Raw genomic sequence first — 27,798 nt, 5'->3', positions numbered from 1 at the left:
TCTGAGTCTGCAGTTAATAAGTTATCTGTATTGTTGCAAATCTTTTACCATCTGCCTTTTATGAGGTTGAAGCTGAGTGCATTTTCAAGGAAATATTATGTTAGTATTATTACCCTTACTTTATCACTGCATGTGCCTTTAATGAAGTCCATGCACCACTTAGCTGCTTTTACACCTAGGCGAAAGTGAGGACTGCAGATGCTGGAGATCAGAGTCGAGAATAAAGACTCCCAGCCTCATTCCTGATGAAAGGCTCCTGCCCAAAATGTTGATTTTCCTGCTCCTTGGATGCTGTCTGACCTGCTGTGCTTTTCCAGCACCATTCTAATCTTGACTCTGCTTTTACACCCAGTTGGTGACAAAGTCTGAATAAACATCCTGTGCTCCATTTATATTCAAGGAAAAAACTTGCTTCATATTATAAAATTATAGAATTGTAGAGTTTTACAGCATAGAAGTAGACACTTTGGTCCAACTCATCCATGATGACCAAATATCCTAAATTAATCTAGTCCCATGTGTCAGCATTTGGCATATCCCTCTAAATATTTCCTATTCATGTACCTATCCAGATGGCTTTTAAATGTTGTAATTGTACCACCTCCACCACTTCCTCTGGCAGTTCATTCCATACATGCACCACCCTGCCCTGAAAAAAATTGCACCTTAGGTCCCTTTTCAACCTTGCCTCTCTCATCTTAAATCTGTGCCCTCTAGTTTTGGACTCTGCTACCCTGGGAAAAAGACCTTGACTGTTCTACTTATCCATGTACTGCATGATTTTATAAAACTCAATAAGGTCACTCCTGTCAGCCTCCGACACTCCAGGGAAAATAGCCCCAGCCCTATTCAGCCTTTCCCTATAACTCAAACCCTCCAACATCCTTGCAATTTGTTTCTGAATCCTTTCAAGTTTCACAACATCCTTCTAATAGCAGAGAAACTAGAATTGAATGCAGTATTCCAAAAGTGTCCTAACCAATGTCCTGTGCAGCCGCAACATGACCTCCCATTTGTCATACTCAATGCACTGACTAATAAAGGCAAGCATACCAAACCCTTCCTTCACTACCCTGTCTACCTGTAACTCCACTTGCAAAGAACTATGAACCTACACTCCAAGGTAACTTGTAGAATCATAGAATCCCTACCGTATGGAAACAGACTATTTGGCCCAACAAATCCACACTGACCCTCCGAAGAGTGAACCACCCAGATCCATTCCCCTATATTTACCCCTGAAGAGTGCACCTAACTTACACACCCCTGAACACAATGGGCAATTTAGCATAGCCAGTTCACCTAACCTGCACATCTTTGGACTGTGTGAAGAAACCGGAGTGCCCGGAGGAAACCCACACAGATATGGGGAGAATGTGCAAACTGCACACAGACACTCGCCCGAGAATGGAATCAAACTGGGTCCCTGGCGCTGTGAGACAGCATTGCTAACTACGAGCCACTGTGCCATCTCTTATTCCAACAGGTCCTCATTAGATGGATATCCTTCAACATTCACTCCCTACATACTGGCAGCAGTGTGTCCCATCTACATGATGCACTGCATCAACGTGGCAAGCTTCCCTTGAGAGCACCTTCAAACCTGCAGCCTCTAACAGCTAGAAGGACAGGGGTATTAAATGCACAGGACAGTCCCATCTGAAAAATCCCCTTCCAAGCCATGCAGTCAACTGACTTGGGACTAGATTGCCCTTTGTTTAATCTCATTGGTACAAAAACCTGGAACTCTGTTTTTAACAGTGCTGTGAGTGTACCTACACCATATTAACTGCAGCAATTCATGAAGACAGCTCACCACCTTCTCAGGAATAACTAGAAATAGGCAATGAATCCTGGCCTCACCAGTAGTACTTTCATCCCAAGACTGGATAAAATTAAAAACTGGTTTCACAGGATTTAGACCAACAGAATCAAATATAACATTTTCTTCCTGTGCAAAAGTACTGGCAGTTGGTTATGTTGGCAATAATGTCAGATTTGATCTAAAGTTTGGTTTCATCTCCTTGCAGCTAAGGTGAGAAATTAGCTAATTGGGGTGATGTAGTGGAGATGCAAATATCATGATCCGTTTCGGTCAAATCACCTCTAATACAGAAGCCACCAAGCAGAAACTTGGTTGTTCCATCACTTGCTAACAAATTGGCTAAATTGGCTAAAATAAAGTAAGAAAGAAATTACTCCTCAATTCTTCAGGAGTAATATTTTGCTGCCAAGTAGCTTGAATGCTTTTTGAGGCTTTGCAAAAGCATTTTATTGTTGCGATTCTATTTCTACACTTCCTTTATCCAGACCCTTTAAACCGATTATGTATAATTTTCAACTTCTGAGACTTGTGTCTTTTCTGTAATTTATTTCATGGAAACGTAAAATCAAAATTCAGGCTCCTGGAGTCAAAGTGCTGTACAAACCCAGTACATCTGGCAGCATCTGTGGACAAGAGAAGCAGATTTATCGTTTCGAGTCTAGTTGACACCTTCAGAATGATATTTCTATGTCCACAGATGTTGCCAGACTTGCTGAGTTCTTAGTAAGTTCTTAGTAATAGAAATAGTAATTTCTATTTGTATTTCATATTTCCATCATCCACTGTATTTTGCTTTTAATCACGTTCCGAGAGCTCTTGCTAAGAAATCACATTGTTCATTGATATTATTAAATCTCTTGGATTTCAATTGCTATTTTCGCCCATGTTTGACCTAAAACCAGTTCTAGTTACTGGTTTCACAATTAATCAAGTGCAAGGAGTTGAAAGATTGATATGTTTCTATTATGGAAGTAATTTCACAGTTTTAAAATGTTAAACAAGTGAGTGTTATTTGAGAGAGAATTTTCCTGCTTGAGATGAGTAGCCCCATCATGCACGCACTTACTCACAGCACAGGCCAGTAACTATTTGTACTATCATATAAGAATTTATAGATGATATAGGATAATAATTTTGTGGGTAAAAGTCACACTTTTCCTGCAATTTACTACTTCTAATGAATCAATTTGATGGTTTCACATTATTTCACATCATATGCTTTCATGAATTAGAATACCCAATAAAGGAAACATTTGAGGCCTGCAAAAAATGCCTTTATTGTCAGCATGCATTACATAAAATCTATCAGAGAATTCCATGTACTATTGAAAATCCAAAGGAATTGTCAGTTTGCTTTTGAACAGAACTAGTGAAGTTATTAATTTCCTGATCAAAGGCAGCTCCTAACAACCTTGTATGTCCTCCTGCTTTAAAGTTAAAAGAAAGTTGTATCTAGTTAGATTAGCCTGATCTACTCTGGATGAATATGATATTTTTACCCATTTTAATTCTTTAAATTTTCTCTTTTTGTAAGAGAACACTTTCTCTGTAATAGCTTCACAGTGAAAACTGTTGCTGAGGAGTGGTCAACAGATGTGAAACATATCTTTTACTAACTCTATGTCGAATAGTGAATGTTTCAAATTGAGCATGACATATGCAATACCCAGTTTTCCTTTTGGGTGTATCTACTATCTCTTTCTTTGTGCTTCTAATGTAAATGAAAACTTATTCAAGTGTAACATTTTCAAAGCATGGAAACTAGGGTAGGACTAAAATCTGAATGATTGTTTATTGCAGGTGTTATGACTGTGACAAGAGAAATCTGCTGAAAATCAAACCCCATCACTCCACTCGTCACACCATTAGTATAACTGTATTGATATATTAACTAAAATTGCTCCTCTTTTATACAGTAATCCAGAATAAAAGAAACATTTACCAGCTTCTTTCATAAACTCAAATGTTCCCTGTTTATTATAAACAAAATTTATTCTTAATACAAGCAACAAAGGTGGACCAATATCTAGCCTCGATCTGAAATTAAGATTAATCCCAGGAACAGAAACACACTCTCTCAACACGTTTTTGTAGCGATGATTTTTCTTAAATAGAAAGCAGATTAGGCAATAGACAATAGGTGCAGGAGTAGGCCATTTTGCCCTTCGAGCCTGCACCACCATCTAATATGATCATGGCTGATCATCCTTAATCAGTATCCTGTTCCTGCCTTATCTCCATAACCTTTGATTCCACTATCGTTGAGAGCTTTATCCAACTCTTTCTTAAATGAATCCAGAGACTGGGCCTCCACTGCCCTCTGGGGCAGAGCATTCCACACAGCCACCACTCTCTGGGTGAAGAAGTTTCTCCTCATCTCTGTCCTAAATGGTCTACCCCGTATTTTTAAGCTGTGTCCTCTGGTTTGGCACTCACCCATCAGCGGAAACATGTTTCCTGCCTCCAGAGTGTCCAATCCTTTAATAATCTTATATGTCTCAATCAGATCCCCTCTCAGTCTTCTAAACTCAAGGGTATACAAGCCCAGTCACTTCAGTCTTTCAGAAGTGAAAAAACAGTCCCTATTAGCCAAGGAAACAAAGTTTAGAAGGTGAACTCTTTTCATGCCTAATGTATTTCTGGTTGAATAATTTGGACCAATTGATTGAAGTATGTTTTCTTTTGATGAAATTGAATTGTGGACAACTATAGATCAATTAGTAGAACTTCATTCTGGCTGGAATTAACCTGGATTGCAGTCTTTGGGAATTGATCTCAGACCCCCCTCCCCTGCAGATTTTCAAAGGTAGTGAGAAATAATGGTATTTGTAATTTTTTTTAGTTTCCTGGGAGCTTTTTGGGGCTAAAGGGATCAAAGGGTATGGGGAGAAATCAGAAACAGGGTACTGAGTTGGATGATCAGCCACGATCATATTGAATGACACAATGGGCTCAAAAGGCCATGATTTGGAGATGCTGGTGTTGGACTGGGGTGTACAAGATTAAAAATCACACAACTCCAGGTTATAGTCCAACAGGTTTAATTGGAAGCACTAGCTTTCAGAGCGCTGCTCCTTCATCAGGTTGATAACCACCTGATGAAGGAGCGGCGCTCCGAAAGCTAGTGCTTTCAATTAAACCTGTTGGACTATAACCTGGAGTTGTGTGATTTTTAACTCAAAAGGCCAAGTGGCCTAGTCCTGTTCCTGTTTCTTATATTGCTACTTGAGGATAGGATTTCAAGAGAGAGATGTGAAGCTTCGCATATACTGTCTTTGCTGACTCCCTTGAACTGTAACACAGTCCTTTAAGTCCAGAAAGGGTTGTTAGGCAACCATATGCAGAGAGGCCCTTCACCTAGGTTTTTCAATAATTTAATACATCTCTTAGCTCCTTGTAAGCTTTGGCTGTTCACTCCAAGTCCCTTGATGTTTTCTGTAAATAGCAGGTGGTTTACACCACACATTAAACTATGGACCGAACTCCAAAAAAAAAGAGTAGAAACATAGAAATAGAAGCAGGAGTAGGCCATTTAGCCCTTTGAGCGTAGGACTGTCCTGCCATTCCAAGACATTCCTACTGCTGAGCTCAAATTGTCTTGCAATGAAGACCAATATATCATTTGCCTTCCTAATTGTTAGATGCACCTGCTTATTTAATTTCATCAACTGGTGTACAAGGACACCCAATCCCTTTGGACAATGACACTTACCAGTGTATGACCATTTAAATAATGCTCTTCCTTTCTATTTATCACATGAAAGTGTGTAACTGCATACTTAGCTATGTTGTACTTCATTTTCCACATGTTTCCCAAATCACTAACCTTGTCCAAATCACCTTGAAGCCTCCCTGTATACTCCTCACAATTAAATCTCACCATGTTAGCTATTGTCAGCAAGCTTGGAACTGTTTCATTTGATTCATTCAGGTCATTTATACATATCATGAATAGCTGGGACAAATGCTGATCCTTGCAATACCCCATTGGTCACTGCCTGCCACTTGTGATAATGCTGTGGCTGTAAGAGGTTATTTGGTCCTTTTTTGTTTGAGGAGGGGTTGTAAGGCAGCAGTGTTGAGCAGTCTGGGGTAAGGTAAACAGCTTGGGAGGCCTCTGGGTTTTTTTTTCCAATAGCCTGAATGGGTGTGATCAGCTCTCACAGATCAGGATTTCTGGGTTTTAGTTTTTCAGTAGTATCAGAAGCTGCTGGGGTCTCAAACTGATTTGGAGGCTTCAGTGAAAGGCTCCTAGCTGCTTGTCTTTCTGAATTTTCTCTTAATGGTTTTACCTCCTGGATTGGAGAACTGCATGTGAGAACCTGACTCTGAATTTGCCTTTTTTGCCAAGGGGTGTGTTTATGGGATTGTTATTGTATTGGAACGGTTGATTAGTAATTTTACTGGATCTATTATTCAGTTAAATTTTCTAATAGAGTTAAGCTATTCTAAGTTCCTCTTTCTTTTGTTTGTACTTTAACTATAGTACTTAAATAAATTGTTTTTGCTTAATGTCAAGTAGTTTGACCAGTCGCATTGCATCTGGAACATGGCACTTCACATTTGCCTTTAAAATAAGAAAAAGTTATGGTCTGGGCTACCTTCTTAAAATATTTTGAGGGGGGGTCTGGTCTGGTCATAATAAATTGGGGGATCTTTTTGGGATCAAAATCTTTGATTCCAGGTGGGGTTTAGGATTGTTGGACTCAAAAGTGGTGAGTGGTGGGTGCTAGTGTCTTTTGTTTTCGGTATTGAATTCAGTTGGTTTAAATAGAATAGTAATGGCTCTTTCAGTCACTAAGAGTTTTCTGGGGTAAAAGAAGTCACTGCAGGAGGTTTACAGAAAGTAGGCAAGGCAAAGCTGTTGAAATTTGCAACCGGCTGCACTTGGAATTGCCTCTGTCCCCGCGTACAGGGGAGGTAATGACAGCAGTAGTTCGATGTTTATGATTGCTGGAAATGCCATCAGAATCTTCAGAAATGGCTAAAATTCAGTTGCAAATGAAGCAGCTTGAACATGAAAAGGAAATGAAACAGTTTGAATTATGGTTAAAAGCAGAGGCAAAGAATAGCCCCAGCATAGGGAAAAGAAAAGGAGAGGAAGGCCCTAGCAGAAGAAAAACAGGAAGAGATAGAAAAGTAGAAAGAGCTTGATTTTCGGAAATTGGCAATTAGAGAGGAAAGTCAACTTAAAAGGGTGGAGGTGAAGGTAGAGGTAGACTTAGAGAGGAGGATAGTGAAGACGAGCAAACCCATCGAAGCCAAAGGCCTGGGGGGAACTGTTTAAATAGGTCCAAGCATTGTTTAAATTTGAAGAGAAGAATGTAGAAGCCTTTTTTTCATTTTGTGTGAGAAAGTGACTAAACAAATGAAATGGCAGGGACCATGTGGATATTGTTGATCCAAACAAAATTGGTCGGTAGAAATAGTGAGGTATTTGTATCACTATCAGAGGAGGTATGTGGGAAGTATAATGAGGTGAAAAACACCATCTTAAGTGCCTACATACAAGGTTTCAGGAATGTAAGGAGGGACCCTTGTCAACATATATTGAGTTTGAAAGGATCAAACAAAATGATTTTGATAGGTGGATAAGGGCATTGAAAATAATCAAACATGATGTTCTTAGAGAGACGATTACTTTGGAGGAGTTCAAAACTTTACTTCCTGAAATAGTGAGAACTCATGTGGAAGAACAAAGAGATAAAACTGCAAGATTAGCAGTGGAAATGGCTGATGACTATGAATTGGTTCATAAATCAATATTTGGCTTCCAACATCAATTTCAATCTGGTGAGGGAAAAGAGAAGTACTCAGGTGGTAAGGAAAAGGAGATCTCATTGAAGATAGTAAAGATAGTTTAACACAGGTTAAAAAGGTAACCCATGAGGGGGAAAGAGAAATAAAAAGGCTCAGGTGTTTTCACTGCAAAAGGTTGGTCACATGTAGTTGCAGTATTGGCAGTTTAGAATAAGCACTGGGAAGACAGATGTGGTAAAACAAAATAAGTAAATGAGTTTTGTTGAAGCACAGTAGAAGCTAAAAAGCTGCACCAGAATGTACAATCTGATCAGGGATTGGTTGCGAAGAAAGTGTCATATTTCCTCAAACCATTCACTTGTAAGGATAGGTTTATTTGCATATGCCAGTAAGAGCAGGTAAAGAAATTACAATTTTAACAGCTACGTGAGCACATCAATCTTCGATGGTGAGAGGTGAGGAGATGTATAATTCAGAAGGAGTATTGCCAGAATAAGTGGTATTACATGGAATTCACAGTGAGTCGAGGAGTGCTCCATTATATACAGTGAGGTTGAAGAGTCCGGTGAAAAGTGGGGAAGTGGTGGTAGGAATATTGTAGAAACTCTCAGCTCCAGAAATACAATTTGTCATTGGTAATGATATGGCTGGATAACACATAGGAGTGAAGCCTACTGTGGTTGAAAAGCCAGTGGAAATCAGGCAACTGAGGTATAACAGGAAGTATATCCTGGGATTTTTCCTGACTGTGTGATAACAAGATCACAAAGCCACAGATTGAAGCAAGAGGAGAAGCGAAGAATGGAGATAAGGAAGTTAAGTTCAATTTATCAGAAACTTTGTTTGATCAAATGGTTGAGAAAAAAACAAGAACAGGTGGAGGACTGATCATGTTCTATCCCACTTTCCTGTCATTTTCTCCATAATCCTTCATTCCCTTACTGGGGGAATATCTATCTCAGCCTTGAATATTCTTAATGTACCAACCTCAACAGAGGAAATTCCTCCTCATCTTGTCTTAAATGTACTATATATGTCTCTTCTAAGAACCTTGTATGTTTCAGTGAGGTCAACTCTCGTTTTTCCATATTCCATATTCCAAGCTACTCAACTTGTCCTCATAAGATAGTCCCTCCATACCTGATATTAACCTGGTGAACCTTCTCTGGACTGCTCCAATGCCAATATATCTTTCCTTAAAAATGGGCCCTAAATGGTTTATAGTACTCCAGCTATATTCTAACGATTGCCTCATACAATTTTAGCAAAGCCTCCCTTTTATTTTCAATTCCTTTTGAAATAAAGGCCAGCCAGCAACACCCACATCCCACAAATGAATATTAGAAAAAATCCATTTGCCTTTCCTATTACCCACTGAATTTGATACTAGCTTTTTGTGATTCATGGACAAGGATTCCCAAATCCCTCTGTTCTGCAACATTTTGCAATCTTTCTCCATATAAATAATTTTCAACTCCTCTCTTCTTCCTGCCATAAGTTCACAATTCCCCACATTATATTCCACTGCCCTGGAAGTCTTCAACATTGACTCTAAACCCTATGAAGTCTCATGGCTTCAGTTAAACATGAGCAAGGAAACCTCCTGCTAATAACCACATATCATCCTCCCTCGATAACAATATAAGAACCAGGAGCAGGAATAGGCCCTTTGAGCCTGCTCCCCCATTCAATAAGATCAAGGCTGATCATTTTGTGGCCTCAGCTCCACTCACCCACCCTCTCACCGTAACCCTTAATTCCTTTACTGTTCAAAAAAAATACATCTTAGCTTTAAAAGCATTTACTGAGGAAGCCTCAACTACTTCACTAGGCAGGGAATTCCATAGATTCACAATCCTCTGTGTGAAGAAATTCCTTCTCAATTTGGTCCTAAATAGTTATGTTGCACAACCAATGTATTGCAGTCTGGAAAGATTCACCCTAGTTGTCAAGGTTGCACTCACCTTTCAAATTTCCACTTTGCTAGGTTGTAGAAGCTGCTCACATCTGAACCTCATTTAGCACTCAGGATGGCTAGGCTTCAAAGTTGTAGTTGCTACTAAAAAGACATTAGCTCATACAGCCAATAATAAAAAGTGAATGTATGTGTACAAATATGAGAACATATTCATTATTAAGTGTCACCAAAGCCATGCCAATATGCCTCTGAGGGTCTTCCTTGCCTCCCACAATGTTAGTTCCATGGATGCTGCCTGACCTGCTGCGCTTTTCCAGCAACACATTTTCAGCTCTGATACTCCAGCATCTGCAGACCTCACTTTCCGACTGTGTCATCCATGATTGAATGGCAGAGCAGACCCAATGGGCTGAAAGGCCTAATTTTGCTCCTGTATCTTGTAGCCTTATATTTAGGTGCTATCCTGAGCTCCGCAGCTGGGATGGAGGTGGGGTGGAGTGTGGGGGGGGTGCGGTGGCTATCCTTAATGTGGAGCATTTGGCCTTGTAACTTTTGTCAGGTGTCTCTGAAGCCATTTGTGCTGGTGGGCCAGACATGCTGAGTATATCCTGCCCTGAGGCAGGGGCACCAGTCGTAGATTGAGCTCCAACAGAGCTAAAGGTGGACAGCAGTGATGTATGGCCCTGTCACCTCTGGAGCGTTCGGAGAGGACATCTCTGAAGGACATATATGTGGTTACTCCTTGTCACTGCCCTATGTTCTTTAGAGGAAACAGCACCTGAAGTGTGGTCAAAGTTACTTGTCCTCCAGTTGCTTTACCATTGGTGCTGAACACCAATAGCTGAGAATTGGAGCACATATCTGTGTATATATTCAGCATACACTGAGTGTCCTGGACCTGACTCACCAGGGCAGTCACCAAACTGTCCATGAAAGCAACTAGACACTCATGTCAAAAAGCGAATGGTGTAAACACTGTTGATACAGTCTTGAGCCAGTTTGGTTACTGCCTGTGACAAGTCTTCCTGCTGCTCATTTGTGTACTTGTGCATTTGAATAAAATTGTTAACTGTTAACACCATGGGATCTTCTCCTACTTGGGGCTGATCAAGTGTCTGAATTCTAGTAGTCCTCTAATTGCCAATAACCAAGGGCTATTCTTCATTGAATTGTGGAAATGATGTGCTCATGAACATGTGATCCTGACTCTAATCTAGTAAAAATACTCACCAAGCTGTCAGTAACTAAGATGCTGAAGGGTGCAAGAGGCATCCTTGTCAGTGCACCCTCTGAGGATCTTTGGCTTCTTCCTCAGAGGTGGAGGATTGTGGTTTTGTGAATTGCTATATCCTTGTCAGCCATACTCTGTCCTCATTAGAGAATGAAGTGTTGTAACGTATGAAAAAGATTTCCCAGAGTATCCCACCTTCTGCTTTGTCCTGAGATCTCACTTTTCTATTTTGAATTGCCCCCTTTCACAGTAATAATTCCCTCAGTAACCAAGTCCAATAAACCCTATCCCAAACTTGAGCCACCAAGGACTCTCAAGAACTCCATGGACTGCGCCCTGATCATTAATGTCCAACCCACCCTCTCCACTCAACTGATGTCCCCATAGATCTCTGACTGACAAGCCTATAATCCCTTCACTGGTCGCAGCACCTGCAGAATTGATTGTGGTCCAATCCTTAGACTGCAAAGATATGAATCCTCAAACTCTGGGAGGACCAAATGTCTGATTATGGACAACCATTTGGACTGGAACTGGACAAGCTCCTTGACTGAATAATGGTACCCCATTGACACCACTAAGAACTGGTCCCCTTTGACTTTCAGATGTGGACATTTGGTTGAACAACAAGCAATGTGTTTGCCATAACAGCTGCTGGCACATTCTGTAAGTGTGAAATTGATTCACAATGCATCAAAATGATCATCTCTTGACTTTTCAGTGCTCTGAACTGTGACAGGCTGCCTGTCTTTCCCTCTGTGTTGCAAAACAATGCAAACCACCGATGCTGACATCTTGTAATTTAACACTGACGAGGCTATATGCCAATAAACAATCTTAGCCACAGAGGCTGACAGCCTCCAAGTAAATGCAAAGTGTTTGAGTTGTAAGAAATATAGCCATAAGCTGCCTCCTGTGTAGATACATATGTTGCACAAAGCAACCGGACAGAAGCATTGAACTTGTAAGTGTCCCAGATCTCGAAATTGAACTGATGAAGTGTGAGTTGGTCTGAAAGTAGATATTAGATGAGATTTAGATTCCCTACAGTATGAAAACAAGTCCTTCGGCCCAACAAGTCCACGCCGACTCTCCGAAGAGTAACCCACTCAGACCAATTCCCCTACCCTATATTTATTCCTGACTAATGCACCTGACACTATGGGCAATTTAGCATGGCCAATTCACCTGATCTGCACAACTTTGGATTGTGGGAGAAAATTGGAGCACCCGGAGGAAATCCATGCAGACACGGAGAATGTGCAAATTCCACACACAGAGTTGCCCTAGGCGGGAATTGAACCTGGGGCCTTGGCGCTGTGAGGCAGCAATGCTAACTGCTGAGTTACTGTGCCGCCCCATTGCACGGTGTTGTGGCTGGTTGTTTGTCGATGCCCACGTGTATGAATGGAGGAAGAGGAGGATGGGTATACATAGAGCATGCAAGGATATGGTGGTGAAGCCAGAGTTGGATGAATACCTAGTAAGCAAGTGACAAACTGCTGCCTCCAGGCAACCGCTCTGACTTTCATATCAGGAATTGGTATCATTTAGTTTCTTGGAGAAGGAGAAGAGTATTGGAATTGTATAGAAAGGAGGAAAGTTGGGCAAATAATGAGATCTTCTTGGCGAAAGTCAGGACTGCAGATGCTGGAGATCAGAGAGACATTTCCAGCAACACATTTTCGCCTATGCTGCCTGACCAGCTGCGCTTTTCCAGCAACACATTTTCAGCTTGCTGCCTGACCTGCTGCGCTTTTCCAGCAACACCTTTTCACCTATGCTACCTGACCTGCTGCGCTTTTCCAGCAACACATTTTCAGCTTGCTGCCTAACCTACTGCGCTTTTCCAGCAACACATTTTCAGCTGCTGCCTGACCTGCTGCGCTTTTCCAGCAACACATTTTCAGCAAATAATGAGGTGCAAGTCATGGAAATAAGGTAGTTGCTGCTCATTAGCGAGATTCTGAACTCACCACTTAAACTTTAAGGAGAAAATAGTAAACACTTCTGTCTTCATTGCGATTCAGATTTTTCATTCTTGGGAATTTTCCCACATTTCTCCTTTCCCATACTACTCAAGAGAGTGAAAAATTTGGCCCATTGTATTTTATAAATCTGCCAAGTCGAGATCAAACAATTGAGTGGTCTGACTACTTTTCAATGCTGCTAGTACTATGCCCCATATTTACTTGTACACTTTGGACATTTTACACTAGAAACGTAAAACTGATTTTTTTTCTAAGGAGGTCCAAAAATTGGAGCTGTGAAATTTTTGGCCATTTTCTACAACCAATAAATAGGGTAACTTAAAACCAGAATCTGGTTACTGATGATGGTTACAGTTTTTTTCAAAATATTATTTTCATGTTTCAACAAAGGTGATTATTAATGCTGCTTAAAAGAACGACACACGATTGCACTACAAGATTCAGATGGGGCATTGCTCGTCTAAATATCAATCATTTTTCAATCTCAAAATCCCACGTTCATGGACCAGCATTGGTTGCTTGCACTGCACTGGATTGTAATGGATATTTTTCATTGTGTAGTCACCATGGCAACTGCAATAAGTAAAATGGTTTGTCATTCTCATGGATGTGTTTAAACCTGCTTATGAATAGGTGAGATGGATGTGGTTAATATTGCACATTCCAGAATATTGCCGGAAGCCTGTAGAAAATAAAGATTGAGTGACAATGCAGCTGTCTGGTGAGAACAAGACTTGTTTCTCTGGATCCTATGTACTCTAAGCCGAACTAATGAAGAGGCCAGGTGAAGGCCAACAAGCCATTTCTTTATGGGACAAAAGTCGTGTTCTGAGAAACTTATAAAACTGGCACAATAAATTTTCATTAACAATTGTGTCTTTGGTACAATCGTAATTTTCAAATAGAACATAGAACATAGAACATAGAAGGATACAGCGCAGTACAGGCCCTTCGGCCCTCGATGTTGCGCCGACCGAATCCTACCTAACCTATACTAGCCCAATAACTTCCAAATGCCTATCCAATGCCCGCTTAAATGACCATAAAGAAGGAGAGTTCACCACTGATACGGGCAGGGCATTCCATGAACTCACAACCCGCTGTGTGAAGAATCTACCCCTAACATCTGTCCTATACCTACCACCCCTTAATTTAAAGCTATGTCCCCTAGTAACACCTGACTCCATTAGCGGTAAAAGGTTCTTAGTATCTACCCTATCTAAACCCCTAATCATCTTATACACTTCTATCAGATCTCCCCTAAACCTTCTCTTCTCCAATGAGAACAGCCCCAAGTGCCTCAGCCTTTCCTCATAAGATTTTCCTACCATTCCAGGCAACATCCTGGTAAACCTCCTCTGCACTCGTTCTAAAGCTTCCACATCCTTCCTATAGTATGGCGACCAAAACTGCACACAATACTCCAGATGAGGCCGCACCAGAGTCTTATACAACTGCAACATGACCTCAGGACTCCGGAACTCAATTCCTCTGCCAATAAAGCCCAGTACACCATATGCCTTCCTCACAGCACTATTTACCTGGGTGGCAACTTTCAGAGATCTGTGTACATGGACACCAAGATCCCTCTGCTCATCCACACTACCAAGTAGCCTACCATTAGCCCAGTAATCCATCATCTTGTTATTCCTACCAAAGTGAACGACTTCGCACTTAGCTACATTGAATTCCATTTGCCACATTTCCGCCCAGCTCTGCAACTTATCTATATCCCGCTGTAACCTACCACTTCCTTCCTCACTATCCACAACTCCACCGACTTTTGTGTCATCCGCAAACTTGCTTACCCAGCTTTCAAGTCCTTCCTCTAGATCATTTATAAATCTCTGATGATAGCTGCCATTTGGAAAGATTTGCCTTTATTGTCTTTTGATAACCACTCTCCTAGGTTTTAAATCTCTAAAATTGTAAATCTGTGCTAAAACATCACTAGTCATAGAGTCATAGAAATGTACAGCACGGAAACAGACCCTTCAGTCCAACTCGTCCATGTCGATTAGATATCCCATCCCAATCTAGTCCCACCTGCCAGCACCTGGCCCATATCCCTCCAAACCCTCCCTATTTATTTACCTATTGAGATGCTTTTTAAATGTTGCAATTGTACTAGCCTCCACCACTTCCCCTGGCAGCCGATTTCACACATGCACCACCCTCTGCGTGAAAAAGTTGCCTCGGTCCCTTTTATTATCTTTCCCCTCTCACCCTTAACCTATGCCCTCTAGTTCTGGACATCCCCACCCCAGGGAAAAGACTTTGCCTATTTACCATATTCATTCCCCTCATGATTTTGTAAACCTCTGTAAGGTCATCTCTCAGCCTCTGATGCTCCAGGGAAATCAGGCCTAGCCTATTCAGCATCTCCCTGTACCTCAAATCCTCCAACCCTGGCAACATCCTTGTAAATCTTTTCAGAACTGTTTCAAGTTTCACAACATCCTTCCAATAGGAAGGAGACCAGAATTGCATGCAATATTCCAAAAATAACCTAACCAACATCCTGTACAGCCGTGACATGACCTCCCTACTCCTGCACTCAATACACTGACCAATAAAGAAAGCATACTAAGAAATAAATCCTTGTAATTTATTTCCCTTCTATACAATAATCATTCTCTGATTCTATAAAGGCGGGGAAGTGGCTCTGAGTCCATGTTCTTACAAAAGTTGAATGATTTAGCATATACTAAAATAGTCATCAATCTCCGGTAGGTATCAAAAATCATTCTTTGTGATGTGCACAGATACGGGAAGTTGACAGTTGCTTTCAATGGTATACTATTAGATTTCTCTGCCAAGAATCAGGGGTAGACTTATACATGAGATATAAAATAAATTGTTTTTGGCTATAAGTCAATTTGAGATATCTACATTCTTTCTGTACACCAGCTGGTCATAGCAGGAGTCAAATTTGCCCTGGTGCAAGCCTTGTTATTGATGGAACAGAGGAATGGCACACTGTTGAAGGCAGCTGTTCAGTTTCTGATATCTGTGCATGCCAATTGTAATGTTAAGGCTACCATGTCACCAGTGCATGCTGATCTTTTTGTATCAGTTTTAGGGATTGAGTTGACAGGATCTGTCTTCAAACTGGCAAGTCTGTGATAGCAAGAAGGTGGATGATGGTTTTCAACTCCTCAGCCATAACTTGTGCAAAATTGACTTCTGCTTTTTGGCTAAAAGTCAAGTCTCAGAAGCCAATATTAATTTTACTGAAATTTTGGGCAGGAACACTTCCCTTTGACCATATAGAGGCTGAAAGTTTGTGAAATGGCTTTGTTGTAACTCTAGCTCAGCCACACCATTTGTTTTCAATTTCTAAAAATTAATTCACAGGACGTCATTAGCTGCATCAACATTTATTGCCCATCACTATTGGTGATGGTGAGCTGCCTCCTTGAGCCACTTCTGTGCTCTTGGTGTTAGTGCACAAATAATTCTGTTAGGAATTAAAGCAAGCAAGCATTGTGATGACCCATGCTGATAATTGATGGTTCTATACTTAAACAGAGCTAGGTGGGGAACAGAATGGCTCATTTGCAGAATTATGAGGAAGGGGAACTCAAGGAAGCTCAATGGCGGAATCACTTTCTCATCTCCACTCCCAGAATTCCCTGAGGCATCCCTCTAAAGTTCTGCAGAGAAACATCATTCCCAGCAAACAAGAGGAAGAGACATCCTCTTTGAAATAAAAACTGCCTGTGAAAGTGAACAACTGGAATTTGTTCCAAGAGTTGGATGTAATTCTGAAAAAGACTTGATGATCTTATCAGGACCTTGCAGCTCCATTAATTCCACATTCTCCAGACATCTACTCATATTATCAGATCCAGGTAAGGATGCCAGATTTTCTGCCTGCAAGGACAGTTGACTGATGGCTTTTGATAACAATTAACAGTGGCTACATGGTCACCATTCACTTAACTTTTTATTCCAGATTTTCATTTCCACCACAGTGGAATTTAATTCATCCCCAGAATAAAGCCTCAAGTTCTTGGTTACTAGTCCAGTGATTGTCAGATGAGAATGGAAAGCTATTTTCGACTATGTCTATGGGAAATTCTGTCCTTACAACAATATATTTGGAAGAACTTTTTTTTCTTGATGAGGTTGAATTGCATCAAGCCATTATGTGATCCAATTTAGCAGAACTGGTTTTAATCTGCTATGCTGTAAAAATACAGGATCCTTGATACATAGGAGCCAGCCTTTATGAATGAAAGGAATTACTTCTGCATTTAACATGCCACCCTTCATATGAGTTATAGAGGAAGGAGATTGTACTTCCTATTGGTAAAGCAACATATTAGAGACCCACCCCTTTTTACTCTTTTCTGTCTGTGGAGCTTATTATATATCTATTGGATGGGTGCATTCTCAGCCATGACAATGTTATATAGGAACTGCTGTCCTATATATTGCTAACAGAATTCCAGTGTTAGCTGATTCAATATCTAGCACTGCTGAATATTGAGCTTTGTTGCATTTGGAACTCAATATCAGAATGGAAAATCCAAGGACAGATTTTGTCAAGTGTTTTGCAGTTGGGAGACCTGTCAAGGATCTCAACCAGACCAGTTTCTTTAGATGGAAAGTTTAAGTAATGTTGACTTCTTTTCTGGATTTCCAGTAAAATTCGATTCTGTTTGTACTGCATGTACCCATTGAGAACTTAAAGATTCTCAGTCCCCCCAGATTTCAGTTATCCCACTGAACTAGCTCTTGGACTGTGAGTCTGCAGCCTTTGGTTCTTGACACGTCTCATGACTATTTCTAACTGGAACCTTCTCTGTTTTACAGTCTATCCAGGCTAGCATCCTGAATAACTATGACCAAAATGCACGATAGATCTTACAGGCTGACAAGGAAAGATCTAACTTCTAATAGAAATTACTCATTCCCATATCCAAAACTGTTAGAATCGTAAATTGGATACAGCACAGAATAAGACTAATATGCTTTATGGTTGCTAAAGTTCAAAATAATTACACCTTTAGACTCAAAATGTTGGAACTTTATTGGGTGTATTTCTTGCAGCTTTCCATGTGGCTAATGGACTATCAGCTGATTGCTCGGCATCTGACCTCAATGCATCGGTAAATGTATCCAAGAGATATATTTGCATAGTATTTGGTTCTCAGCTTTTGAAGACAAGCCCCACTGAAAAGTTTGTTTGTTGCATGCCAATTATATTTCTTAAACACAAGGATACTAACTTGCTGTGTAGAGGTTGTTCAGCCCATCATATCTCTGCCAACTCTCTGAAAAGGTCATAGAGTCATACAGTCCTACAGCATGGAGACAGGCCCTTTGGCCCAAACTGGTCCATGCTGACCAAAATGTCCATCTATGCTTACCCTATTTCCCTGCACTTGGCCCATATCCTTCTAAACCTTTCCTATACATGTATTTGTCCAAATGCCTTTTAAATGTTGTTAATGTATCCACCTCAACAACCTGTACTGGTAGCTCATTCCATATGTGTACCACCCTCTGTGCAAAAAACATTGCCCCTCAGGTTCCCTTTTATTCTTTCCCCTCTCACCTTAAACTGATGTCCTCAACCCTGGGAAAAAGACTAAGTGCATTCACCCTTTCCATGCCTCTCATGATCTTATGCACCTCTATAAGGTGTCCCCTTAGCCTCCTACGATCTAAAGTAAGAAATCCTAGCTTGTCCAATCTCTCCCTATAACTCAGGAGGAGAAAGTGAGCACTGCAGATGCTGGAGATCAGAGTTGAGAGTGTAATGCTGGAAAAGCACAGCCGGTCAGGCAGCATCTGAGGAGTAGGAGAATTGACATTTCGAGTATAAATTCTTCATCAGAATTCCTGATGAAGAACTTATGCTCGAGAGGTCGATTCTCCTACTCCTCAGATGCTGTCTGACTGGCTTTGTTTTTCCAGCACCATGCTCTCGACTTTCCCTATAACCCAGACCATTGAGTCCTGGCAACATCCTTGGAAATTTCTTCTGCATTCTTTCCAGTTCAATAACATCCTTCCTATAACAAAGTGATCAAAACTGAACACAATACTTCAAATGCAGCCTCACCAACGTCCTATACAACAGCAAAATAACTTCCCAACTTCTATACTCAGTGCCCTGACTGATGAAGGACAGTGTGCCAAAAGTTGTCTTCACTGATCTGTCTACCTGTGACTTCACTTTCAGAGAACCAAGCACCTGAGTGGTGCCTCTATTCCACTACACTCCTTAAGGCCATACTATTCACCATGAAACTCTGACCATGACTGGACTTTCGAAATGCAAGACTTCACAAATATCTATATTGAACACCATTTGCTATTTTTCAGCCCACTTCCCCAGCTGATCAAGGTCCTGCTGCAATTTTAGATTAGATTAGATTAGACTTACAGTGTGGAAACAGGCCCTTCGGCCCAACAAGTCCACACCGACCCGCCGAAGCGCAACCCACCCATACCCCTACATTTACCCCTTACCTAACACTACGGGCAATTTTAGCTTGGCCAATTCACCTGACCCGCACATCTTTGGACTGTGGGAGGAAACCGGAGCACCCGGAGGAAACCCACGCACACACGGGGAGAACGTGCAAACTCCACACAGTCAGTCGCCTGAGTCGGGAATTGAACCCGGGTCTACAGGCGCTGTGAGGCAGCAGTGCTAACCACTGTGCCACCGTGCCGCCCACCTTTCTCACTGTCTACAATGCTGCCTATTTTAGTGTCATCTGCAAACTTACTTATCATGCCTTGTACATTCTCATCCAAATCATTGATACAGATAACAAAAAGGTAATGGGCCCAGCACCAACTCCTGAGGCACTCCACTGGTCGCAGGCTTCCAGTCTGACATGCATCCTTCCACTAATACCCTGTACCCTCAAGCCAATTGTATATCCAATTTGTCAGGTCCCCCTGAATTCCATGCAGTCTAACCTTTCAGAGCAGCCTACCATGTGAATCCTTATCAAAGGCCTTACTGAAATCCATATTGACTTTGTCCACCACCCTGCCCTCGTCAACCTTCCTGATCACCTCATCAAAGAGCTGTAACAAATTTGTGAGGCATGATCACCCAAGCATAAAACTGTTCTGACTGTTCCTAATAAAACCATGTATTTCCAAATGCATGTATATTTTAGCTCAGAATCTTCTCAAGTAATTTACCCAGGTCTACAGATCACCTTCTTGAAAAAGGACACAACATTCACTACCCTCGAGTATCTGAGACCTCATACGGAATGATGATGTAAAAATATCAACCAGGGCCTGGCACTTCTCTAGCCTGTAGCGGTACTCTTGGATATATTTGTGTGGTGCTGAATCACCATGGGAATGATGAGCTTATGCTCAAAATGTTGACTCTCCTGCTGTTCAGATGCTGCCTGACCAGCTGTGCTTTTCCAGCACCACACTTTTTGACTCTGATCTCCAGCATCTGCAGTTCTCATTTTCTCCCTCTTGGATATATCTGGTCAGAATGAGGAGATTTATCCACCTTCATACATTCCAATACATCGAACACTTCCTCTACTGTGATATATTGTCCCCAAGATATGATCACTAAATTTCCTCAAGGTCAATTAGCTCCATCATCTTTTGACCTGTTTCCCCATAACCTGTATTTTTTTTCTCTTCAGAGCACTTAAAAAAATCAAAGTCTGCTTCCCTTGTTACTTTTTACTTTGTATATCATTGCTGAACATGAGCATATTGTTTCTGTGAGTGGCAGCATTAACAAAATACGTTTTGTTGTGCGATTGCACAATTGAGCATTTGGCTGATGGATTTGCACATAATAAGTGAAATTGCAATTATAAAATAATGTAGTTCATGCACTGCCACTACAATGAACACAACAAAATTAACAATCTTTTTTCGTTTAAACGTTTCTGATTCTCTGATCTTAATGAAGGGATAATTAAGTTGAAATCTTGTAAAAATTAATTTCTGTCAACCTTGTCAAGCTTTTTCATATGTTGTGAGTGTGTCATGTCGTCTTGTGTCGTCTTTAAATGTTTGACTTGAGCAATTAAATGCTAGCCGTGTCCTCGGCAGACGCAAGTCTTTGTCATGCATGCAGCGTGTATAAACTCATCACATGACAAGAGAAACGATAGTGTCAGAAAGGATCTGCTGGGAAACAAACTAGAACCTTGTGAAAACAGATCCTAACTTTGGGTCTTCAGTAAGTATTTAGACCACCTTTTCCCAAAGAACTTTCTAATTCAAGTTTTTTTGTAACCTGTAAAGTAAGTTTTGTTGGCATTTTAATTTTTGAGCTCATGTTAGCACGAGAAAAATGTTTATTTTGATCTTTTTTTACATTTTATGTCAGCAGTCTAGTAAAGTATAGGTGGTGATTTCTGCATTGTTGTGGTTCATCTGAGTTGTAAAATGATTTTTTTAAAAATCTGCTTGTTACCTGTTTGAATCTTTAGCTATTTGAAGTAGAAATGAACAGCTTGTGCTTGGTATGAGAATAATGTAGCACAGAAGCAAACATTTAAATTGTTTTATGGGATTTGTGGAACATAAAAGATTTTTCCCATATATTTACGGATTGTTTCTGTTTGGATACAAATTGGGTTTTGTGCTTTGAAGAATGGACAAGCGAATGTTTGTGGGCTTCTGGAGGAGTTTTAATGAATTCGATGCTTTTTTTTTATAAATCTGAGCCTTGTGTATTCATGAGATTGATGTATTAGCCAGCTGGAATGTTTAAAAGACTGGGAGAGACTGCAGCCTAATCTAGAAGAATTGAGTTGCTGATTTATATTGCCGTCAGCACTTAGCAACAGGTTCAGCTTTTTTTTTGTTCAGTACTGCTCGCTTGTTAGAAACAGCTGAAGAACTCTTACTCGGTCGGGTTTCGGTGCAGACATGTCGGCTTTCAACTTCTGTAACTTCGACAGTATTATGGCCTTATTGCCAATTATCAGATGATTCTCACAACAACTGTAGTTTATTATAATGTTAAAATATTAACTGATGTCCATTTTCACTTTTTGTGTTATTGTTTTAAGTATTTCCCAATCATTTTTAGTTATCCTGGTGAATTTGTAGCGTCATTTTCAGAGGGCAGTACATTTCACCAATAACCTTTTTCAACAATGGTCATTTAAGATGTGTGGGAAAAATTACTTTCCTGAATTAAGTTTTCCACAAAGAATGCCACAAAGTCTGTGTTGTTGATGCTACCTGTAAATAATGAAGTAGAGAACACTTCCATTGCATGATATATTTTTGCTTTTGTTGATGATGCCGTTATATAGTTCAGTGTCTGGCAGCAGACAGATCATTGCAGTCAAAGGAATCTCATCAAATTAAGACATTGCACAAAAAATTTATGCTGGATAATCTAAAGGTAATATAAAATGAAACGGGAAGTAACAATGTGACCACAATAGATATCTGTCTGTAAAGTTGAAAAAGGCACAATTTGGTGGGGTTAGAAATAATTTAACAAAGATTTTTGCTCACTTATGCTGCAAGGTTAATCAAGTCTGAGGAATTCCTAATTAATTATTTTTACTCCCACATAGTTGGAACATTTGAAGCACTGGAGAGCGTTTGAATGAAGGACATATGAGTTTGTTATTCTTGGGACTTGGCGCAGATAGAATGGGTCGAATGGCTGCCTCTGTGCTGTTTGTTCTATAATTTTATAATAAATTAGAAGAAGATTTTGAAGATTTTGTAAGAGGAAGGAAAGTTGAGATTTAATGAACAACATGATTCTTTTATTCTCCATTTCTCAGTTGACTTGGCTGTGGCTGGTAAAATTTTGATGTGATACTTGAGTATGAAGGTATAGTATTAGGATAGTTGTTTGTTGGGCTCCTAAATGTGAGGAAATACAATAGTTTATAACAGCAAGTTGTTGTTTTGTTTGTTATTTAATTGTATAACAGCATATCATAGCTGGACATTATCAGCATGAGGATGCATTTCAAAAAAGGGTTATTTGAAATGCAGAAGCACCTTGAATATTTACAATGAGATATTATAAGACCAGTTGAGAGCCTTCCCAAGGTCTAATGCATGGTCTGATGGTTCTGGGTTCAGCAGGTAATCATTAATATTATTTTGAACTTACGCAAGAAAAAGGGACAGATATCTAGTTTCTGGCACTGGATGGAAGAAAATTACACAGTAAAGACCGAATGTGGCTTCACAGCTGATATTCTGTGTGACGTTATAACTCTAAAAGCATAATTATTAAATTCTTTGAATTGTCCAAGTTTCTACTCTTTTCAAATTAAATCTAGACCTCAGTCTTTGATTTTTATCCTTTAATTTCAATCAACATGCTTTCTCCTAAAAGACCAAGCAAGTAAAGACTTTCAGCCAAAGACTTAAATCTACAGAACAAGCTTGTACATGTTCAATGCGTAGGAGATGAAAGTGTACTATGGCAGCATGTACCTACTCTACTGCTATATACTTTCATTTATCATCCTGTAAAACTCTGTACCTTGAAGCGCTATGTCAAGATAAAATTCTTACAATTCCGATAAATATATTTCAGTATTTTTAGCTATAAGCTAATTAAGTGAAAACAGCAAGAATTAAAATATAAAAAATAAACAGGGAATACTGGAGAAACCCAGCAGGTCTAGGAGCATCTGTGAGAGAAACAGAAGTAACATATCAAGAGTCATATTTTGTAAGAGGAAGGAAAGTAACATATCAAGAGCCATATGTTTCAGAGTTGAACTACCGTTCTTAAGAACAGTCATATCAGATTTGAAATGTTAACTCTGTTTCTCTCATCACACATGCTTTCAGACCTGCTAAATTTTTCCAGTATTCCGTTTGTTTCAGATTTCCAGCATCTGAAACACTTTGCTTTTTAGTCCATTAAAATTTAATGTGGAAAAACACAGTAATATTAATAATTGCAGTAAATATAAATAAAGTCTGGTTGAAGATTTGTAGCTCGGGTGTCCGTTGTTGTGGTTCTGTTCGCCGAGCTGGAAGTTTTTGCTGCAAACGTTTCGTTCCCTGGCTAGGGAACATCATCAGTGCTATTGGAGCCTCCTGTGAAGCGCTGCTTTGATGTTTCTTCCGGTATTTATAGTGGTTTGTTCTTGCCGCTTCCGGGTGTCAGTTTCAGCTGTAGTAGTTTGTATGTGGGGTCCAGGTTGATGTGTCTGTTGATGGATCTTCTTGCCGTTTCCAGGTGTCAGTTTCAGCTGTAGTGGTTTGTATATGGGGTCCAGGTCTATGTGTCTGTTAATGGAGTTTGTGGATGAATGCCATGCCTCTAGGAATTCCCTGGCTGTTCTCTGTCTGGCTTGTCCTATGATGGTAGTGTTTTCCCAGTCAAATTCATGTTCAGGAATGGACCCGGACCATAGAACAGGCTATCACTATAGGACAGAACAGGACAACACTTCGCAAAAAAACGGCACTAAAAGAAAAAATGGACAAACTAACCCACAAACAGGAGGACACTACAACACACACCTGGGTTAAAAACCTCTCCCACAGACAGCTCACAGACATGGAAAGAACTATACTGGCCAAGGGACTCAAATACAACTACAGGGATGCCAACACAGCAGACTTCCTAGCAGCACTAGAATGCACACTCAGGAACAATGGACTGACAGAAGAGACACAACAAACAGTGAGACAAACGGTCGTACCTATGATGATAAGAAAACGACATACACATAACCTCAACACCAAGGAGAGGGAAGCACTGAAAGCACTGAAAAATGACAAGAACATAATCATACTACCGGCAGATAAAGGCAGAATGACGGTCATCTTAGATAAATCAGACTACATCAGTAAAGCACAACAACTACTCGCAGACACCAACACCTACCAAATGAAGGACTCCGACCCCACACCACAACTCACCAACAGAGTAAGCAACACACTAAGGAATCTACAAAAAAATGGACAGATAACCAAAGCGGACCAGCAAAGAATGAAACCTGAAAGCAACAACACCCCCAGATTCTACGGACTACCCAAAGTACACAAACCAGACATCCCACTCAGACCCATAGTATCACTACCAGGGACACCAGCATACAAACTAGCCAAAGAACTACAACAAAAACTGAAACACCTAGTCAGCGGATCCAAACACTCCATACAATCAACACAGGAATTCTTGGACATCATCAGGAATACACACATAGACAAAGAAGAAACCATGGTATCATTCGACGTGACGGCACTGTTCACATCAATTGACAAAACCCTAGCCAGAGAAACAATAGCCAACCTACTGGACATACATAACAGAACACAGGAGGCCGAACTTATCAACAAGGACGGCATACTTCAACTACTAGACCTGTGCCTCACCACACACTTTACATTCAACAATCAGATATACGAACAAATCAACGGAACACCCATGGGATCACCAATCTCGGGACTCATAGCAGAGGCAGTTATGCAAAGGTTAGAACATACAGCCCTACCACAAATCCAACCCAAACTCTGGATCAGATACACCTTTGTAATCGTCGATGACACCTTTGTAATCGTCAAAAACACAGACATAGAAAAAACACACTGAATCATCAACGCCACACTCACAGGAATACGATTCACGAGAGAAGAGGAAAAGGATAGCCAACTCCCATTCCTAATCGTGTTAGTAGAGAGAACACCCAACGGAGAATTCACCACAAGGGTACACAGGAAACCAACACACACAGACCAAGTCCTAAACTATGAAAGTAACCACCCCAACACACACAAACGAAGCTGCATCAGGACACTATTCAAAAGAGCCACAACACACTGCAGTACACCAGAACTGCGAAAAGAGGAAGAGGAACACCTATACAAGGTATTCGCCAAAAACGGATACCCACGCAACTTTATCACCAGATGCCTAAGAGAGAGACCACGGAACGAGGACATGCCACAACCAAAAGGACTAGCCACACTACCATACGTCAGGAGCGTCTCAGAACTGACAGCCAGACTACTGCGACCCTTAGGACTCATAACAGCACACAAGCCAACTTCCACACTCAGACAACAACTCACTAGAACAAAGGACCCAATAGCCAGCACGAGCCAAACTAACGTAGTTTACAAAATACCATGCAAGGACTGCACAAAACACTATATAGGACAAACAGGAAGACAGCTAACAATCCGCATCCACGAACATCAGCTAGCCACAAAACGACACGACCAGCTATCCCTAGTAGCCATACACTCAGACAACCAGGAACATGAGTTTGACTGGGAAAACACTACCATCATAGGACAAGCCAGACAGAGAACAGCCAGGGAATTCCTAGAGGCATGGCATTCATCCACAAACTCCATTAACAGACACATAGACCTGGACCCCATATACAAACCACTACAGCTGAAACTGACACCCGGAAACGGCAAGAAGATCCATCAACAGACACATCAACCTGGACCCCACATACAAACTACTACAGCTGAAACTGACACCCGGAAGCGGCAAGAACAAACCACTATAAATACCGGAAGAAACATCAAAGCAGCGCTTCACAGGAGGCTCCAATAGCACTGATGATGTTCCCTAGCCAGGGAACGAAACGTTTGCAGCAAAAACTTCCAGCTCGGCGAACAGAACCACAACAAGTAAATATAAATGTTTATCAATAAATGATAAAGATGCTAATTGACCAGATTACATATTTTGTAATGTTAAATAAACAAATATTTTTGAGCTTTTCAAATCCACATCGTTATTTACTTTGTTTAAACTGCCTCCTGCCAAAAGCAAAGACACAAAATATAGAGTCCTGAAGTCTGTTTTTGTTTATTAAGTAGGGCATATTTGGTACATTTACTGAGTTTGTATAAAAGAGAACCTCTGAAATGCCACTTGATGTTGTTCGAATGAACACTCATCCCACAAAGTTCAGCATTTCAACTGTGCTATCATGTCAAGAAAGTCACAACAATGAATGCAAAGGCAAGAACAAGATTCTATAGGCTAGTCATCAGTCCTGTTAATGAAAAACATAGAGATGGTTTTGATCAAAACTAGAAAGGAAAGAGAAATTGGAGCATTCACAACAGAAATCCTACATCAGATCTATGCATAGCTGCATTGCTAAATAACGAGTTTTGAGAAGATTTGTAGCTCAGGTTGAGGTTTTGGATGTAGGTTTGCTCGCTGAGCTGCAAGGTTCAATTCCAGACATCTTGTTACCCTACTAGGTAACATCTTCCATGGGCCTCAGGCGAAGCAATGCTGAAAATTCCTGTTTTCTATTTATATGTTTTGGTTTCTTTGGGTTGGTGATATCATTTCCTGTGATTGTTATTTCCTGTGATGAATTCACTTCCTGTTCCTTTTCTCAGGGGGTGGTAGATGGGGTCTAACTCGATATGTTTGTTGATAGAGTTCCGGTTTGGAATTCCATGCTTCTAGGAATTCTCGTGCATGTCTTTGTTTGGCTTGTCCTAGGATGGATGTGTTGCTCAGTCAAAGTGGTATCCTTCCTCATCCGTATGTGAGGATACTAGTGAAAGAGAATTATGTCTTTTTGTGGCTAGTTGGTGTTCATGTATCCTGATAGCTAGTTTTACTGCCTGTTTGTTACAGTCCTTGCATGGTACTTTGTAAATGACGTTAGTTTTGCTCATTGTCTGTATAGGGTCTGCTGTTTTAGTGTGTTGGTGGGTTTGTGGACTACCATGATGCCAAGGGGTCTGAGTAGAATGGTGGTCATTTCTGAGATGTCTTTGATGTAAGGTAGGGTGGCTAGGCTTTCTGACATGTTTTGTCTGCTTGTTTGGGTTTGTTGCTGAGAAATCTGCGGACTGTGCTCATTGGGTACCCATCCTTTTTGAATACACAGTATAGGTGATTTTCCTCTGCTTTGCGTAGTTCCTCTGTGCTACAGTGTATGTTAGCTTGTTGAAATAATGTTCTGATGCAGCTTTGTTTGTGGGTGTTGGGATGATTGCTTCTGTAGTTCAATATTTGGTCTGTGTGTGTTGTTTTTTCTGTAGCTGCTAGTTTGAAGTTCCCCATTGGCTGTTCGTTCTACTGTGACATCTAGAAATGACAGTTTATTGATGTTTTCCTCCT

The 27,798-nt window shown here is 40.6% G+C and overlaps 1 protein-coding gene across 6 annotated transcripts in view; it reads left to right on the top strand.

Moving 5' to 3' along the window:
• Positions 1–27,798, top strand: part of ston2 (stonin 2) — a 141,049-nt gene that overhangs the window by 88,850 nt on the left and 24,401 nt on the right. Inside the window, exon 1 of one of the 6 annotated variants that reach the window (XM_060829440.1) lies at positions 20,859–20,922. The exons of the other annotated variants lie outside the window; for them this stretch is intronic. The gene's annotated coding sequence lies outside the window, so the exon portion shown is untranslated. Of the gene's footprint in view, positions 1–20,858; positions 20,923–27,798 lie in introns of those variants that run through there. 6 annotated transcript variants of the gene reach the window in all.

This window comes from Hemiscyllium ocellatum, chromosome 8, assembly GCF_020745735.1.
Source record: "Hemiscyllium ocellatum isolate sHemOce1 chromosome 8, sHemOce1.pat.X.cur, whole genome shotgun sequence".
Lineage (NCBI taxonomy): Eukaryota > Metazoa > Chordata > Chondrichthyes > Orectolobiformes > Hemiscylliidae > Hemiscyllium > Hemiscyllium ocellatum.
This window is presented reverse-complemented; position numbering and strand designations above follow the sequence as displayed.